At 46.9% G+C, this 19220-nt stretch overlaps 1 long non-coding RNA gene across 1 annotated transcript in view; it reads right to left on the minus strand.

Annotated features, from left to right (window-relative positions):
* Nucleotides 1-2006: 2006 nt before the first annotated feature.
* Nucleotides 2007-19220, minus strand: part of LOC140425834 (uncharacterized) — a 55692-nt gene continuing 38478 nt past the window's right edge. The window contains exons 2-3 of the long non-coding RNA XR_011948039.1: nucleotides 18561-18632; nucleotides 2007-2509 (exon numbers count right to left, since the gene is read on the minus strand). This is a non-coding gene — a long non-coding RNA (uncharacterized lncRNA). The remainder of the gene's footprint in view (nucleotides 2510-18560; nucleotides 18633-19220) is intronic.

Raw genomic sequence — 19220 nt, forward strand, 5'->3', positions numbered from 1 at the left:
TTGTTACATGCTCATTTATGCTTGCTTAAAAACCTCATACATTCAAACCCAGGGAATTTTATCTGCAAACAAAAGGAATATGTTCAAGCTTAATAATAATAATAATAATAATCACTTATTGTCACAAGTAGGCTTCAATGAAGTTACTGTGGAAAGCCCCTACTCGCCACAATCCGGCGCCTCTTTACTAAAATTACCCAGGAGCTTTGGGAGTCTATAGTTCTCGATTGTTTTCTCCATGGCAATGTCCCATCAGAGCTGACATTCCATCCAATCAGTACCCTTCTCTCCTGTATGAATAATTTGTTGAGATCGTTTGAAAGTTGGCATTCTTGTATTTGTCCTGGTGAGTGCAATGTAAAAAGCTTCAGCAACATCTCTCCCTTGTCATCAATATTCAAATAAAATCTATTTCAGTAGCGGAAGGTAATTGGTTTTAAACAGGCTTGTAAAGTAGTTATATATACGTTGGCAAATATTATAGACGTTGAATTCCATCAAAGTTTTTCTCATTCCATCGTAGTTACTGACTTCATAGCATAAGAAAAATGCAGGAACGTCATCCCTTATCTCTGTGAGGTCTGACAGTATCCTTCAGCATCATTAAAGTGAGTAATACCTTTACCTTCAATCAGCCATGACAAACACTGCTTAGGAAGTTTGCCATATTGAAAGAACGAGGGAGAGAATTAGCATTTGAGCTTTTTTTTTAAATCACAACACAATTCAGGATGTCCCAAGGGACTTCACAATTGATCATTAGTTATAAGTGAAGTTGTTAAAGCAAATCCAGAAAATGGGACACTGCACAGTAAGGTTCCACAAGTGGTTAATAACTAATTACAGATGACTGGTAATTTAAGGTAAGGGCAGAATGTTAGCCAGGAACATGAGAGCTGTTAAATGATATTGTGCATCTTTCACATTCTACCTGAACAGCCGAAAAGGCAATGAACTCTTCAACAAAAGACATTCTCCATACAGGCTGTAACGGAAGAGTTTTCAATGCATTTTGACTTTGAATGCTGCAACTGCTGAGAATTTTAAAACTACATAATCAATGCGTGATGGGTCGTAGAAAACCCGTTTGCTATTGAGGGATTGATATTTCAAAACTTGCAATTCAAGGCAGAAATCATGTTAATCCACTCTGTTTCCAAAACACAATTTAATCATGGCCGCTGATTTTTATTATTCCCTCACTTTTGTAGACTATTAATAAATAGCATGTTTTATAAACTGGACAAGGTACTGCCTGTTTTGCAAATTGTTTAGAGGAAGCATATTTTTCCCTAGTGAAAGGTTGCAGTCCATTAAAATACTGCCTTACGTCCAACTAAGTTAGCTGCAGAAAATGTTGATAGAGAATCTGGACTGTTTCCATTATATCCCAAGTGTTGTCCTTCAGATCTGATTTGTAAATGGTGGAGATTAGGATGCAGTGAATAAACACTGAGAAGTTTCACTTTGTCTTAATGGAGTGCTGCAGACTCATGCATAATTGGTTTGTGCCACCACGGGGGAAATGTTGTTTCCCGAAGGGGGAGTTTGCTTGTATTGAAGTGAGAAAGTATCTCTACTTTTAGTAAGCTCTGGGAATAATGCATAAGCATGGTGTCAAGGTTGATCAACGCTTGTAGTGTGATGCATTTGCCTTGATCTGGTTTCCTCTGAATGAGGGCGTGATCAACAGCAGATGGTTCTTTTCCAATGCATTTGTGCAGCAGATCAGCTGTTTAACACAAAATGTATTACATTTGATTGGAGTACTGCACCACAACGGACTTTGATTTTCTATAATCTATACAATGTATAATGTAAGTTGTCACTTGCACTCTTGCGCTCTACATCACCTGTGAAATGTGTACCAATGATATTTGTTCGAAGAGAACTGCAGACATTTGCTCCCATGATTAATGCAGACACACATTGCAGTATCATTTATTGCACTCACGGTTAGCATGTTCCTATTTCGCATATTCAGATGCAACAAACACATTGCTTTATTGCATGTCATAAACATTCACAAAGAATTCTGTGATTGAAATGGAAAAGATAAATAGATATCCATGAAAAGTGTAAATCGACATACAGATTAGCTCTCCCAGCAATTATGTTATAAATTGACATTGGGAGACCTGGTGCTAAAATCAGCCTATCCTGAGGCAGAACTTATTCCACATTCCTGGAACTTTCGCATTGACAGTCATGATGTGGCGTTAGATTTTCTGCAGTTTTCTTTTTTCTGTTTGGTCATGGGATCTGGCATCGCCGGCATTTATTGCCCATCCCTAATTGCCCTTTTGAAGGTGGCACCGTTACAGTCCGTTGGCAGTGCGTCCTCGCACACTGGTTTCCCGACAGCACAGGTTGGCCACAATGGGAAACCCCATTGGCTGGTTTGGGGCGCGCCGCACCGGAAAACGCGGATGTCGGTCCGGAGAATTCTGCCCAGTAACTTTTACTTTTTCTTAATAAAATGTTGAGGAACAGACTCACAGGACCATAACTATTTTCAACAAGAAGAAAAGGATATTAATTAAACATGGAAAAATATGAATTTTACTCCCCCCTTATCTTAACAAATACATGCAAATTTACAGATTAACATGGATTACAAAGGACAACTTAAACTACAATGGTCTCATTCAAGCAAAAGTCCCTTTTAAGCACACAAGATGACTGTGGGCAAATACATGCACTTGACTCTGAACCCCGAGTGAATGTTTTTGAATGTCCCTTCAACATCCCTGTCAAATATTTGTCACGTGAGAGTTTCCAAACTCCACTCCCAAAAACACATTTTAAAATTTCTAATAATTATGTATTCTCTTCATGATTTGCATTCCTGAATCCTGCAGATGACTCTATTAACCCACTTTTAACAGCGAATCCAGTCCAGGATTTTACACCAACCCCTTTTGGGTTTCTTTGACCTGTCTGCTGTGTAAACTGTTGCTTTAACTCTCGATTCCCAGATTTGATCTCCGTTCTCTTAACTTCACAGAGTCATTGAGGTCCACAGCACAGAAAAGGCTCTTCAGTCCATCACGTCTGCACCAGTCAAAAACAACCAACTAAGTATTTTAATCCCGTTTTCCAGCACTTGCCCCACAGCCTTGTCTGCCTTGGCATCACAAGTGCACATTTAAATGCTTCTTAAATGTTCTGAGGGTCAATGCCTCCACCCCCCTTTCAGGCAGCGAGTTCCAGACTCCCACCCCCTCTGGGTGAAAAAGCTTTTCCCCACATCCCCTCTAAACCTCCTGCCACTTACTTTAAATCCCTGCCCCCTGGGTACTGATGCCTCCACCAAGGGGAAACATTTCTCCCATTCAACTCTATCTATGCCCCTCATAATTTTATACATCTCAATCATGCCCCCTCCCCCCCCCCACCGCCTCAGTCTCCTCTGCTCCAAGTAAATAATTCCAGTCTATTCAATCTCTCTTCAGAGCTAAAACTCTCCAGCCCAGGCAACATCCTGGTAAATCTCCTCTGCACCCTTTCCAGTGCGATCACATCCCTCCTATAATGTGGATTCCAGAACTGCACACAATACACTAACCAATGTTTTACGCAGTTTTTACCTCCCTGCTCTTAAACTCTATGCCTCGGCTAATACAGGCAAGTATACCATTTACCTTCTTAACTACTGTATCCACCTGCTCTGCTACCTGTACATGCACACCAAGGTCCCTCTGATCCTCGGTGCTTCGCAGGTTCCGGCCATTTATCATGTATTCTCTTGCATTATTTGTCCTGCCCAATTGCATCAATGTTCCTAACTGTGTCTTAAACGTTCTTTCTGTCCCAATTCCCTGTTTATCTGGACTGTGTCTTGTTCCTTAGAAACTTAAATATTTGCAACTTCCTTGTTTTGTCCATCTTCCCCTAGCAGAGTTGCGAGCTGTTCACTCCCCAGCATCCTGTCTCCAACTGCTCTGGCTTCCAGTTAAAACTAAGAACAAAGGGAAGCCCTTCCCTCTAGAAAATGACCTCCTGTTGCTAAGCACCGACTTACTTCTATTTACTCTTCTTGCTGTCACCCTCTCAAAGCACAATAGAAATACAGTTGCTTAACCAACATCCACATATACACACACCTTGTATAGAATTAGTCTAACTATAAGTTTTACCCTTCCAGCCACAGAAACATTAAATTTAACTCACTTAAAATTATACCATATTTCTAATATTTACCAATACCAATTTAGTTCCTTTCTACCTACCTTTGTTTGCTAACAGGCAGTGGGTCGCTTCCCAAAGTGCTGCTAGGGAGGGAGTTCCAGGATCTTGACCCCGGCGTGGTGAAGGAAACACCATTGGGCCATAATTTCCAATGGAGAGGAATTTGAGATGACTAACAACTCTGCTCGAAAGCTCTTACCTTGAAATCCAGGCAACCCCACCTCACTTGACCTTCCGCCTGATGCCAAGAGGGATATAGGCACTGCAATGCATCCTAGGGGGTTAGCAACGATGGGCTGTCGATTTGAAGGGAAATTAACTCTCCCCCTTTGTTGTAGCTCATACTGCAGTAAACCAGCTAAGTTTAAAGATCTATCCAGGTATAAATGTCTTTGACAAGTTAAGTGTATAAGGCAGATGGTTAGGATTGGAGGCAGAGTGGCGGTCAGGGGGATTCTGGTCAAGGCTCTGGGGAGGGGTCTAGTTCAGTCGGGCTTCTGGGAAAGGGGGTTTCGGTCGGATTTCAAGGTGGTTTAGGGTTGGGTTGGGTCAGAGGTTTCAGGTCAGGCTAGGACCGGTATGGGGGTGGGGAGCGTGGGTGCTGGGGGATGTGGGTGCTGGGGGATGTGGGTGCTGGGGATGTGGGTGCTGGGGGATGTGGGTGCTGGGGATGTGGGTGCTGGGGGACGTGGTTGCTGGGGGACGTGGGTGCTGGAGGACGTGGGTGCTGGGGGATGTGGGTGCTGGGGGATGTGGGTGCTGGGGGACGTGGGTGCTGGGGATGTGGGTGCTGGGGGATGTGGGTGCTGGGGGACGTGGGTGCTGGGGGATGTGGGTGCTGAAGGACGTGGGTGCTGGGGGACGTGGGTGCTGGGGGATGTGGGTGCTGGGGGATGTGGGTGCTGGGGGATGTGGGTGCTGGGGGACGTGGTTGCTGGGGGACGTGGCTGCTGGGGGACGTGGGTGCTGGAGGACGTGGGTGCTGGGGATGTGGGTGCTGGGGGACGTGGTTGCTGGGGGACATGGGTGCTGGGGGACGTGGGTGCTGGGGACGTGGGTGCTGGGGTATGTGGGTGCTGGGGGATGTGGGTGCTGGGGGATGTGGGTGCTGGAGGACGTGGGTGCTGGGGGATGTGGGTGCTGTGGATGTGGGTGCTGGGGATGTGGGTGCTGGGGACGTGGGTGCTGGGGGATGTGGGTGCTGAAGGACGTGGGTGCTGGGGGATGTGGGTGCTGGGGGATGTGGGTGCTTGGGGACGTGGGTGCTGGGGATGTGGGTGCTGGGGACGTGGTTGCTGGGGGACGTGGGTGCTGGGGACGTGGGTGCTGGAGGACGTGGGTGCTGGGGGACGTGGGTGCTGGGGGACGTGGGTGCTGGGGACGTGGGTGCTGGGGACGTGGGTGCTGGGGGACGTGGGTGCTGGGGGACATGGGTGCTGGGGGATGTGGGTGCTGGGGGATGTGGGTGTGGAGGACGTGGGTGCTGGGGGACGTGGGTGCTGGGGACGTGTGTGCTGGTGGACGTGGGTGCTGGGGGACGTGGGTGGTGGGGGACGTGGGTGCTAGACCACCATTCCATAAGATCATGACTGATCTATTTGTGATTTGAATTCCATATTCCCAACTATCCCCGATAACCTCTGATCCTTTTGCCTAACAAGAATCTATCTACCTCCACCTCAAATATATTCAGTGACCCCGCCCTCACCACCTTTTGAGGCAGCGAGTTCCAAAGTCACACAACCCTCTGCGAGGGTTCTTAATTTGAACGATGCATTTTTCACAAGGGAGCAAGCATAGTGGCTGTATTACAAACTAAAGAGAAGGGCAATGATGTTCTCCAGGAGATAAGAAAAGGACCAATCACATTTTGATATTTTTGTTTAATTCATTTATGGGATGTGAGAATCATTGGTTAGACCAGCGTTTATTGCGCGTCCCGAATTGCCCTTGACAAGGTGGTGGTGAGTTGCCTTCTTGAACCGCTGCAGCCCATGGGGTGTTGGTGCATCCGCAGTGCTGTTAGTGATGGAATTCCAAGATTTTGAACCAGCAATAGTGATGGAACAGTGATATATTTCCAAGTCAGGATGGTGAGTGACTTGGTGGGGAACTTCCAAGTGATCATGTTCCCATGTGTCTGCTGCTCTTGCCCTTCTAGATTATAGTTGGCATGGGTTTGGAAGGTGCTGTCTAAGGAGCCTTGGTGAGTTCCTGCAGATGGTCTTGTAGATGGTACACATGGCTGCGCCTGTGCATCGGTGGTGGAGGGAGTGAATGTTTGTGGATGGGCTGCCAATCAAATTGGCTGCTTTGTCCTGGATGGCGTTGAGGTTCTCGAGTGTAGTTTGAGCTGCACTCACCCAGGCAAGTGGAGAGTATTCCATCACACTCCTGACTTGTGCCTTGTAGATGGAATTTTGGGAGTCAGAAGGTGAGTTACTCATCACAGGATACCACGCCTTTGACCTGCTCTTGTAGCCACAGTATTTATAATGTTTGTCCCGTTGAGTTTCTGATCAATGGTAACCCCAGATGTTGCCAATGGGGGGGAGTTCAGTGATGGTAATGCAATTGAATGTCAAGGGGTGATGGTCAGATCCTCTTTTGTTGGAGATGGTCATTGCCAGGCACTGGTGTGACTTGAATGTTACTTGCCACTTTTCACCCCAAGCCTAAATATTGTCCAAATATTAAGAACTGGGCAAAATTAGGATTAAAAAGAAACTGGGATAAAATAAAATAAACAAGCGTGTTGATAAGGATAGCTGTCTGAAGAGATCTTGAGATGCAAATTAGTATATCAGTGAGAAAAGCAAGTATTTGTCTATGTGACTGGAGGAAAACAGTCGGGTATAGAAGAGGCAACTTCAGAATGGAGAGATAAGGAGATTGACATTTTCTACACTAAAAACTGGATCCACAGGGTGGGTAACATCAAAGGAAATAATGGTCTATCCATAACACAATGACTAGGGAAAGAGACACAGTAAAGGCAGCTACTATCAAAGCCACACCCATCTGCAGAAACAGTCTCCCGAAAAGCAGTTATTGTCAAATGGGCAGCCAGTTAAGCTCCAAAATTTGAACCGAAATGTTTTTCCCTCACTGAAGCTGAAGACGGTTTTCCAAAACATCGGCTGGATTCAGCTCATAGAGTCACATAATATTGGATATTGTTTGGGAACAAAGGTATGCCTCAGAGTTCAGGAAACGGAGGTAGTTGGGATCCTAGGGGTAACTCCCTATTGTACTGTGTGTGTATAGCCATCAGTGTAATTAAGTTCTGTAGTGTATTCTAGCCCTTCTTGTTTTTTAAAAATGTTATGTTAATAAATATCCTTTATTAATTATCACACAATGACTGGCCTGTCCCTCACTGGCTTGCATATCCTTTCTCACAATACACCAAATTGAAAATATACATCACGAAGAACCAAGGTTCCAAGGTAGCCTTCTGAGTTTTGGAATACTTAACATTTAACATCAGCAGGATTCATAACATCAGGTCTTGCTGCATTTGGACATGGACTGCCTCATTATCTGAGGAGTTGCGAATGGTACTGAACATTGTGCAGTCATCAGCGACCAATCCCAATTTTGATATCATGATGGAAGGAAGGTCATTGATGAAGCAGCTGAAGATGGTTGGGCCTAGGACATGACCCTGAGGAACTCCTGTAGTGATGTCCTGGAACTGAAATGTTTGATCTCCAATCACCACAACCATCTTTCCTTGTGCCAGGTATGACTCCAACCAGCGGAGAGTTTCCCCCCTGATTCCCATTGACTCCAGTTTAGCTCGGGCTCCTTGATGCCACACTCGGTCAAATGCTGCCTTGATGTCAAGGGCAGTCAATCTCACCTCACCTCTGGCATTCAGCTCTTCTGGCAAAGTTTGGACAAAGGCTGCAATGAGGTCAGGAGCTGAGTGACCCTGGCGGAACCCAAACTGAGCATCCGTGAGCAGGTTATTGCTGAGTAAGTGCCACATGTGGAAATTGTTGATGACTCTTTCCATTACTTTACTGATGGTCAAGAAGAACTTGGAGAGTGCAAAAAAGATTTAGCACATTGGTTCGAGAGATAAGGGTCTTCAGTTATGTAACGGGATTGGAGAACCTGACATTATTCTGAAAGCGGAGGAGGTTAAAGGGGATTTACTAAAATAGTTCAACATAATGAAGTGTTTTGATAGAATAAATGAGAGAAGTGCTTCGACTAGCAGAAGGGTTAGTACCAGAGCCATTTAATTTGAAGACAATTTATCAGGGGCGATGTGGTGGCACAGTGGTTAGCACTGTTGCTTCACAGCTCCAGGGTCCCAGGTTCGATTCCCGGCTTGGGTCACTGTCTGTGTGGAGATCACACTTTCTCCCCGTGTCTGCGTGGGTTTCCTCCGGGTGCTCCGGTTTCCTCCCATAGTCCAAAGATGTGCAGGTTAGGTGGATTGGCCATGATAAATTGCGCTTAGGGTCAAAAGGGTTAGGTGGGGTTGCTGGGTTATGGGGATAGGGTGGAGGCGTGGGCTTAAGTAGGGTGCTCTTTTCAAGGGCCGGTGCAGACTCGATGGGTCAAATGGCCTCCTTCTGCACTGCAAATTCTATGTCTATCAAAGAATCAATGCAGAGATGAGGAGATTTATTTGTCTTTATGATCGAGAAAGGTCTGCCTGAAATGACGCTGGAAGCAAATTCAACAGCAATTTTCAAAAGGGAATGGGACGGATGTTCGAACGCGAACAATCTGTAGGACAATGGATGAAAGAGCATTGACGCTGGGTCCAATTAGCCAGTTCTGTAAAAGAGCTGACAAAGGCAAGCAGGAGCTTCCACGCTGTGTGATTTTATGAGATTTATTTAATTACCGCAGCAGCAACAATCTGTTACTAATCCGAATACAGCTTGAACTTTATTTTCCACTGAGTTTCTACGATCCCTGAAAAACTGATTTAGAGCACAAAGGAACAAATGCATGTGGTATTTCACAAGGTGCAGGAGAAAAGAAATCAAATGGACTCCCACTGGCAATTTTCTTCCTAACCTTAAGTCTAATGAGCTTTACCTTACATAACGATAATTAAACATATCAAACCTTATCAAGTTCTCCAGGTGGTCTGACTACACCTTCCTGTTAATGATGGTATATATCACATTCTTCCTCGCAAATCTTTGGGAAACATATTTTCCACAATGATAAATCATAATCTCATCGCACAAGGGTATAATTTAATAACAAAATGTATTTTAAGGCAATTTGCTAAAGTTTTGAACAGCTATATTTGTAACATTGGCTAACTTGGCATGATGAGATTTGAATAATTTAATGTAATTGTTTGTCTTATAGCAGGTTGTACTTCTAATGGTTTGCGCAGTCTAAACATAATGCAGTTAGCATTATGGAAACTGTGGTTAACGGATTGAGGGCATTTAATCGTGTGCAAACATTGGATTGTATGATTATTCCTTGATGTAAAATATTGAGATTAAGCTGAGTTCAAGGTGAGAGGGGAAAGGTTTAAGGGAGATATCCGTGTAAAGTTCTTTACGCAGAGGGTGGTAGGTGCCTGGACGCATTGCCGGTGGAGGTGGTAGAGGCGGGCACGATAGCGTCATTTAAGATGTATCTAGACAGGGCCAGCACGGTGGCACAGTGAGTTAGCCCTGTTGCCTCACGGTGCCGAGGTCACAGGTTCGAATCCTGGCTCTGGGTCACTGTCCGTGTGGAGTTTGCACATTCTCCCCGTGTTTGCGTGGGTTTCGCCCCCACAGCCCAAAGATGTGCAGGCTAGGTGGATTTGCCACGCTAAATTGCCCCTTAATTGGAAAAAATGGATTGGGTACTCTACGTTTTTTTTGAAAGATGTGTCTAGACAGATACATGAATGGGTAGGGAGCAGAGAGATACAGATCCTTAGAAAATAGGCAACAGTTTTTGATAGAGGATCTGGATCAGCGCAGGCTTGGAGGGCCGAAGGGCCTGTTCCTGTGCTGTAATTTTTCTTTGTTCTGAAATTTGAGCTGATTTTGCTCCTACTTGTCATGATATTCAAACACACACATCATGATGGACACACCAACAGACAAATCAGAGCACACAACACCACAACCAATCACACACAAAGACAGGAACCACATAAAAGCACGAACACGACACCTAGTGGACAGTAGGTCTGGGGACAAGGACACAGACACGACCTGTTTCAACATCACAAACAGGGAATCCCCACGTGCAGAGTATCAAGACAAAGCTGTACATAGAAAGTTTAAATAAAATAGCGTTGTACCATATACAACCGTGTTGGCTCATCTGTGTGTCAGAACGCCCAACACCACATGGTACAGGAGTGGATCGATACCTGCCAACTAACCTGCCATTCTGGACATGGACCGCACCGACAAACCGCAGCCGTTGCAAGTCGCGGGGAACCTAGGTACCAATTGGAAGCTCTTCAGGCAGCGATTTGACCTGTACATCCGAGCCAACGAGAAACAGAGTGCCTCGGATGAAACGAAGATTGCACTGCTCCTCTTCTACGCAGGGCAGCACGCTCTCGACGTCTTCAACTCACTGGTGTTCGAAGAAGGGGAAAACCAATCCAAGTATGACACGGTCATCCTCAAACTGGACCAGCACTTTAATGTTGAAGTGAATGAAAGTTTTGAAAGATACCACTTTCAGCAACGCCTGCAAGGTAAGAAGGAGCTTTTTCAACCCTTTTTGACGCACCTCCGAATTCTAGCGCAGTCCTGCGGTTACGGCAGCACCACAGAGTCCATGATCAGGGACCAAATTGTTTTTGGCGTTGCCTCCAGTGACCTATGCCAGCAGCTTCTTAAAATAAAAAGCCTCACCTTAGCGTCTGCTGTGGAAGCCTGCGTCCTCCATGAAAATGCAACCTGCCGTTTTGCCCGATTTCAGGCGTCCGAGTTGGCACGGAGGGGGTCCACAGCCGTCGAATCGGCAAGCCAGGCCGCCCACGACGCCGAACGCATCCAGGCCGTCGATTACTTCCCGACCCGCGGCCCCGACGACAGCGGCCGCTTCCCGCGCTTTTCGCGGTCTCCCGCGCTGGTGCGCGCCAAAAATAACGGCCACATCGAGGGACGCACTGCGCAGGCGCGCCCACCGCAAGATCGCACTGCGCATGCGCAGTGGCGCAACGAACGCCGTGACGTCATGACGTGCGGCAATTGTGGAGCTGTACACTTAAAAGGGCAATGTCCTGCTAAAAACCGACAGTGCCTCAGATGTGGCAAGATGGGCCACTATGCTGCCCACTGTCGTGCTTCTCAACCCATGGATCCTGCACATCCCCGACAATCTCGCAGACAAGTCAGGACCATCCAGCCCACGCATCAAGACTTCCAGTTAAGTGATGCAGATGACCAGGATGCCTTCCGCGTATCCGTCATCGATGTCAACAAGGTCAATGCCATCAATCCAGCCGATGAGTGGTGTGCCACCCTGACGGTCAACCGATCGCGCGTCACCTTCCGTCTGGACACCGGGGCATCCGCCAACCTGATTGCATATTCTGAATTCCAGGCCATGAAGGTCAAACCACCCATCACGCCATCCCGGCTCAAGATGGTTGATTATAACGGGAACGTCATCCTGTCCATAGGATCTTGCCAGCTACAGATAACTCACAAGATGCACACGGCCACACTCCCCTTCGAAGTTGTCGGCTCATCAAAAGACTCGTTACTGGGCGCACGGGCGTGTAAGGTCCTTCACCTGGTACAGCGCATTATGTCTCTCTCTCTCCAGATGAGATTTCCGACTTCCCGGATGCTGAGTTCCACGCAAATCTCCATTCCCTCCTTGCTCACAACCAGGAGGTTTTTGAAGGCATGGGGACATTGCCATACACGTACAAGATTCGACTCAAACCGGACGCCATCCCTGTCGTTCACGCACCTCGCAGGGTTCCTGCGCCACTCAAAGACCGCCTCAAGTTGCAGCTGCAGGCTCTTCAGGACCAAGGGGTCCTATCCAGGGTCACGGAGCCCACGCCATGGGTCAGCTCCATGGTCTGTGTAAAGACGCCCTCTGGCGAGCTCCGCATATGTATAGATCCTAAAGATCTGAATAACAACATCATGCGGGAACACTATCCCATCCCGAAACGAGAGGAACTCACCAGCGAGATGGCGCAAGCCAAAATATTTACCAAATTGGATGCGTCCAAAGGATTTTGGCAGATCCAATTGGACCCGGCCAGCCGAAGGCTATGCACGTTCAACACCCCTTTTGGCAGATTCTGCTACAACCGGATGCCATTCGGCATCATTTCAGCATCTGAAGTTTTCCACCGCATTATGGAGCAGATGATGGAAGGCATCGAAGGGGTACGTGTATATGTGGACGATATCATCATTTGGTCCACCACTCCGCAGGAACACATGCATCGTCTACGACCCTCATACGACAAAATGGCCTGCGTCTCAACCGCGCCAAGTGTGCCTTCGGCCAGATGGAGCTGAAATTCCTCGGGGACCACATCTCACGATCAGGGGTCCGTCCCGATGCAGACAAAGTTAGCGCCATCACAGCCATGCCACGGCCGGCTGACAAGAAGGCTGTCCTAAGATTCTTGGGCATGGTCAACTTCCTTGGGAAGTTCATTCCCAACCTGGCTTCTCATACAACGAATATGCGCCATCTCGTGAAAAAATCAACAGAATTCCACTGGCAGCAATCGCATCAGCTGGAATGGGAGGAGCTCAAGCACAAACTGGTCACGGCACCAGTGCTGGCGTTCTTTGACACGACTCGCCCTACAAAGATCTCAACAGACGCCAGCCAATCTGGTATTGGAGCGGTACTCCTGCAAAAAGACAGCACGTCGTCATGGGCCCCGGTTGCATATGCCTCACGAGCCATGACCCCTACTGAACAGCGCTACGCGCAAATAGAAAAAGAATGCCTGGGCTTGTTAACTGGACTGGACAAGTTCCACGACTATGTGTATGGTCTGCCACGATTTACGGTTGAAACTGACCACCGCCCCCTGGTCAACACCATTAACAAAGACCTGAACGACATGACCCCTCGCCTTCAGCGCATCTTACTTAAACTCAGGAGGTATGCTTTCGAACTGATCTACACTCCGGGGAAGGATCTCATCGTGGCGGACACGCTCTCCCGAGCAGTGAGCACACCACCAGATGCGGAGGGGTTCGTGCGTCAAATTGAGGCACATGTGACTCTGACAGCAGCAAATCTGCCAGCTGATGACCCAAGTCTGGCCCACATACGCGCAGAGACGGCGACTGACCCCCTTCTACAGCGAGTGATGCGCCACATGGCGGAAGGGTGGCTCAAAGGGCAGTGCCCCCAGTTTTATAATGTGCGAGATGACCTTACCAACATAGACGGGGTCCTTATGAAATTAGACAGGATCGTTATTCCGCACAGCATGCGCCAGATGATTCTTAATCAACTACACAAAGGCCACTTGGGCGTCGAAAAATGCAGACGAAGGGCCCGAGAGGCGGTATATTGGCCGGGTATTAATGAAGACATAGCCAACATGGTGCTCAATTGCACAATCTGTCAGAGGTTTCAGCCGGCGCAACCTCCGGAGACGCTTCTACCACACGAGTTGGTGACGTCCCCCTGGGCGAAGGTGGGTGTTGACCTATTTCACGCGCTCGGCAGAGATCTCATCGTTATTATAGACTACTTCTCAAACTACCCGGAAGTCATGCCTCTACATGATCTGACGTCGTCCGCAGTCATTGGGGCCTGCAAGGAAACATTTGCTCGCCATGGCATTCCAAGGACTGTCATGTCAGACAATGGACCCTGCTTCGCCAGCCGTGAATGGTCGTCCTTTGCCGCAGCATATGGTTTCACTCATGTGACATCCAGCCCTCTACATCCACAGTCGAACGGGAAGGCTGAAAAGGGCGTCCACATTGCCAAGCGGCTCCTGTGCAAGGCGGCTGCTGCCGGATCAGACTTTACCCTCGCCTTGCTGGCCTATCGATCGGCCCCGCTATCCACGGGTCTCTCGCCAGCGCAGCTCCTAATGGGTCGCTCCCTCAGGACGACGGTACCATCCATCCTGGCACCAACAACGGACCATGAGACGGTTCTTCGGAACATGCAAATGCAGCGTGATCGCCAGAAAAGTCAGTACGAAACACGAGCGACGGACCTGCCCCCCCTGTCCTCCGGAGACAAAGTACGCATCCATCAACCGTATGGTGGCTGGTCAGCACCGGCCGAAGTCCTCCGACGTGTGGCTCCCCGCTCGTTCCTGGTTCGCATGCCGGATGGCTCAGTGCGTCGCCGCAATCGGCGCGCCCTTCGCCAACTTCCACGCTAGCAGCCACACAGTACGCACACGCCAGATCCTCAACAGGCTTCCGAGGATGACTTTGTGGAGCTGCCGCAGATCACGCCCTCTCCATCGCCACCCATGGCCACGCTTGCACATCAGCCGGTGGTTCTTGACCCACCCTTGAGGCGGTCAACCCGAACTCATTGCAAGCTCATTAGACTGGACTTATAACACCGTTCATATGTCTAACAAGTTACACAATTCTGTATAATAACCTGTTGTTGTTTATCGTTCCAGATATCGTCTGACTGGACCACTGTTCAAGTTTTTTTTTTCTCGTTCGCATTCATGTTCTGTTGTGGTACAACCTTGTTCATGTGACACACCCGACATCGCCCCATGTAAATAGTTACGTCATATGCACATGCTGTACACAACACACACACACTCTTAGATGCACTCACGACACGATTATATTTATTACCACGTAGGGACATATCTTTGTAAAAAGGGGGGATGTCATGATATTCAAACACACACATCATGATGGACACACCAACAGACAAATCAGAGCACACAACACCACAACCAATCACACACAAAGACAGGAACCACATAAAAGCACAAACACGACACCTAGTGGACAGTAGGTCTGGGGACAAGGACAAGGACACGACCTGTTTCAACATCACAAACAGGGAATCCCCACGTGCAGAGTATCAAGACAAAGCTGTACATAGAAAGTTTAAATAAAATAGCGTTGTACCATATACAACCGTGTTGGCTCATCTGTGTGTCAGAACGCCCAACACCACACTACTTTGACCTACAATGGGCTGCACAGTCCGGTCATGGCATCGAGCAGAGGTGTTGCCCTGCCTGACCCTCCTTTAGCTCTGTGAGGCGAATGGCATCCTCAAACCATCCTGAGGTTTGTTCAATTATTCTGCAAATGTGTTTCACACCTTGGTTACATAGCAAAATTTCACAGATCATAAAGTAGCCATTTCTACATCTACAATTGTATTGCAATCAAACTTAGCTGAAACACCAGCATTAGGGGCTGGTTTAGCACAGGGCTAAATAGCTGGCTTTTAAACCAGGTCAGCAGCGCGTGTTCAATTCACGTACCAGCCTCCCCGAACAGGCGCCGGAATGTGGCGACGAGGGGCTTTTCACAGGAACTTCATTTGAAGCCTACTTGTGACAATAAGCGATTTCCATTTAATTTTTCTGTTCAAAACCAGAAGAATGTCTCAGTCATGTTTCCATCAATCTGACAACAGATTAGGAGAACGTCCCGTGGAAATACCAAGCAAATGGGCATCAGAGCAAGAGTAAGATTCCCTTTGATAGAGTGATTGTAAATGTAACATTGAGGAGCTACTCTGGTCAATGCGGTCAATGAAACTGTAAATATATCCAGTGGAATTTTCAAGTGTTTTCCAGTGGGAGATCTGCACGATTCGTGGAGAAATTTGGAGTATTTTGTTAAGGATATTGTTGCAGAGATGAAGACAATCAAATGGAGCAATCAAATTGCAGAGTATCAAGTGGCAATGTATTTTGTGGGCTCTCCATTATCTGCTAGCTTCCATCATGGAGGTCCTCTCAGATCATCAAGATGAATTAATACACGCAATGCCAATGCATACAAGACTACGAGCCAAGTGCTGGAAAATGGGAAAAATAGTTAGGGGTTGTGTTTAACCGGTGCAGACACAATGGGGCCGAAGGGCCTTTTCTGAGTGGTAGACCTCGATGATGACTCCTATTCCCCGGAGCAGACAACTTGCCTGTCCGGATAATTCAGGCTTTGAGTGGAATATGGTTTTAACGCAGCGCTTGCTCCTGAAGTCTTTCCTCGAGGCACAATGTCCATGACCTTTGACAGTATTGGACCATTTCTAGTATGCTTCTTAACTTGTCCTGTGGTTACAGGAGTGTCATCAATTTGCTCGAATTAGAAAATGTTTCCACGCAAACTGCTTACCGATGAACTATTTGTGAAGGGTAATCGGAATTGTCCATGTGCATTCCCATGAAGGCTTGACTGATGAAACTTGTTCATTAATATGTGTGCTGACAAGAGAAATGCCTACCACTGCATCCTGCTTGCTTCCATTGATGGAATCCTTGTTTGAGGTCCAAGAATCATTGTTAGTGGTTGCTGGTTCATCATTAAAGTGGGTTTCCTCCCATACAGGAATTGGTGGAACTGTTTTTATGCCAAAAGTTATTCCGAAGGCTTTTTTCTATATCTGCGCATAATTGCTTTCGGCTTCATTCAAGGTCCACAATATAAAGGCTACTGGCTTCTATTCGGCTGAGGGCATTATGTGGTAGACCACCGCCCCAACCCCATAAGGTGATGGATCCCATGTGTAGACATCTGGGATGGCCATTTCCACATTACAAAATGGATGTTTGCAAAGACTGTAGGGAACTATGGACAATGCTAAGAAAGCAGGCAGGCACAGAGCCTGTATGCATATTGGAACCGCAGCTCCCAGATGAGACTGAAACTGTAGGGCAATGAACATATTGATGGCCCATCTCCGGGGACAAAGGAAAGACACTTAAGCAACCGATCTAGCTCCAGACCTCGCGGCGCCAGTTCCCCAAACCAAAAGCGTAAACAAAGCAAGGACAACGGCCACCTAGGACCCGCCCAGCCATCAGGGCACCCACCCCTTTATTGGTCAAGATCAATACGAGTGACCAAGATACTGCCCAATTGATTGGGGCCAAGTTCAAGGCCCGCCCAACAGCACGCGAAGCCCCTTCGGGTATAAGAAGAAACCCCCACGAGAGAATCGCTCTCTTGGCTCCGGCTCTCACAGCGGAGAGACCCGTCCACCAGCTACACCAGAAGCAAGTAAGTCCAAGGTCAACGCTCGCTACCAGACGGACGACCTTAGCTGTTCTCCTGTACCACTTCGAACCCAGCAACCTCAGATCCAAACAACGGCCATTGTTCCTCTTACTGAGTGGGCGCCCGAAGCTAAGTATAGGCGTTAGCGTTAGTTTAGTTTGTCGTATTTTGTGCATGAGTAGATCTTACTGTGTGTGTAAATAAATAGTTTTGACTTTGAACTAACTAACTGGTGTATCGGCTCTTTGATCAGTATTCGGGTTTGAACCTTGTGGCGGTATCGAAAGATACCTGGTGACTCTGAAACAAATATAATTAGGATTAAGGAAGGCGACCATATTGACCGCCACATTCATAACCAGAGAAGCAGAGCAACACATGCCAGTTGCAAGGGTAAATTTGGATCAAAATGTGTCAGGACTTCAGACTAGAGTAGTGCCTCTTTGCTTGCATGAATGCTCACTCACATTGATCCACACATTTTCACTTTTATTCCGACACAATAAATTGTGCAAGGGTTTAGAATAGTCGCCAGATAAGGGACAAATTTGGTAAGTCCCAGAAGGTTTGAAGTTGGTTCACATTCTGAGGTGCGGGTGCTTTGGTAATTGCTGTAACTTTCGAAAACGACTAATGCAGTCACTTGGCATCGATCACGTGTCCCAGATATATAATTGAAGATAGGAAAAAATTCACATTTGTCTTTTTGGATTCCAAACCCATAACCTTCTCATCTCTGCAGTCTGGCATTTAGGTTACAGAGATGTTCTTCTTCATTCTTTCCAGTAAACAGAATGTAATCTAACACTGGACTCCGCATTTTCCACTTAAAATTTGGCCCATAGTGATCCCAAATGGTATTCTTTTCTGTCGAAATGACCCTTTGTGTGTCAGAATCATCAAGAACTTTTGTCAATCTGGATCCACGTTCATTTAAAGACTGAGGTCAATTTTACTGAAGTGTTGGCCTCCATAGAAACCAGTGAATAAGTCATCAAAGGTAGATAATATAGCTCTTCACACAGTACAGGATTAATAGTCACTTTAAAATCACCACAAATGCGTACAGATCAATCTTTTTTCATCACGTGTATGATTGGCATGGCCTAATAATTCACGTTAATGGATTCAAGGATTCTTGATCTGACCAGCCATTCTAATTCTGCCTCTACCTTAGGTCTGATTGTGTATGGTACTGACCTGGTCTTTAAGCATCTTGTCTGACTTTCTTCCTTGATCTTCAGGGAGATATCCTTCATGCTTCCCAGCTCACTGTTGAAGACAATGACATGTTTCTTCAAGATTTTGGGTAGAATGTATTTGGGGTTAGATGATTCACAATCTGCCATGAGATTTACCTCAGCCCAATTTAATCTGATCTTATCCAACCAAGTTCTTCCCATTAGTGCTGTCCCAGAAATTTCCTTTCACTATGAGTATGGACAAATCTACAGTCTGTCCATTTAACTGCACTGTTACATCAGTGCAGCCCCTCAACGGAACTACTTCTCCAATAGGTTTTTAACATCATCTTCGAGGGTAGCAGAGCAATATGTCAGAGCTTTTCTTGATAAACAGTTTCTGGTACCCAATGAGACAGCTGCCCCAGTGTCCACCTCCATCTTCACCTGCTGACCATCCAGTAGTGGGATGACCCAGTAATCATTTGTTTCACCGGCAATAGCCAATCGCTTTGATGAGAGGTCACCATCAGACTGAGAATCAAGTTTCTTCTCACACCCTTCTTGTATCGCGTGGATGCTTTTTCTGTTATTCAGTTTCCCATTTGATTTGTTCGCTCTTGCTTTTTGCATCTTTTACCGAAAGCTTGTTTCTTTTTCCAACAAACATGTCCAATGT

Source organism: Scyliorhinus torazame, chromosome 6 (genome assembly GCF_047496885.1).
Source record: "Scyliorhinus torazame isolate Kashiwa2021f chromosome 6, sScyTor2.1, whole genome shotgun sequence".
In the NCBI taxonomy this organism is placed as follows: Eukaryota; Metazoa; Chordata; class Chondrichthyes; order Carcharhiniformes; family Scyliorhinidae; genus Scyliorhinus; species Scyliorhinus torazame.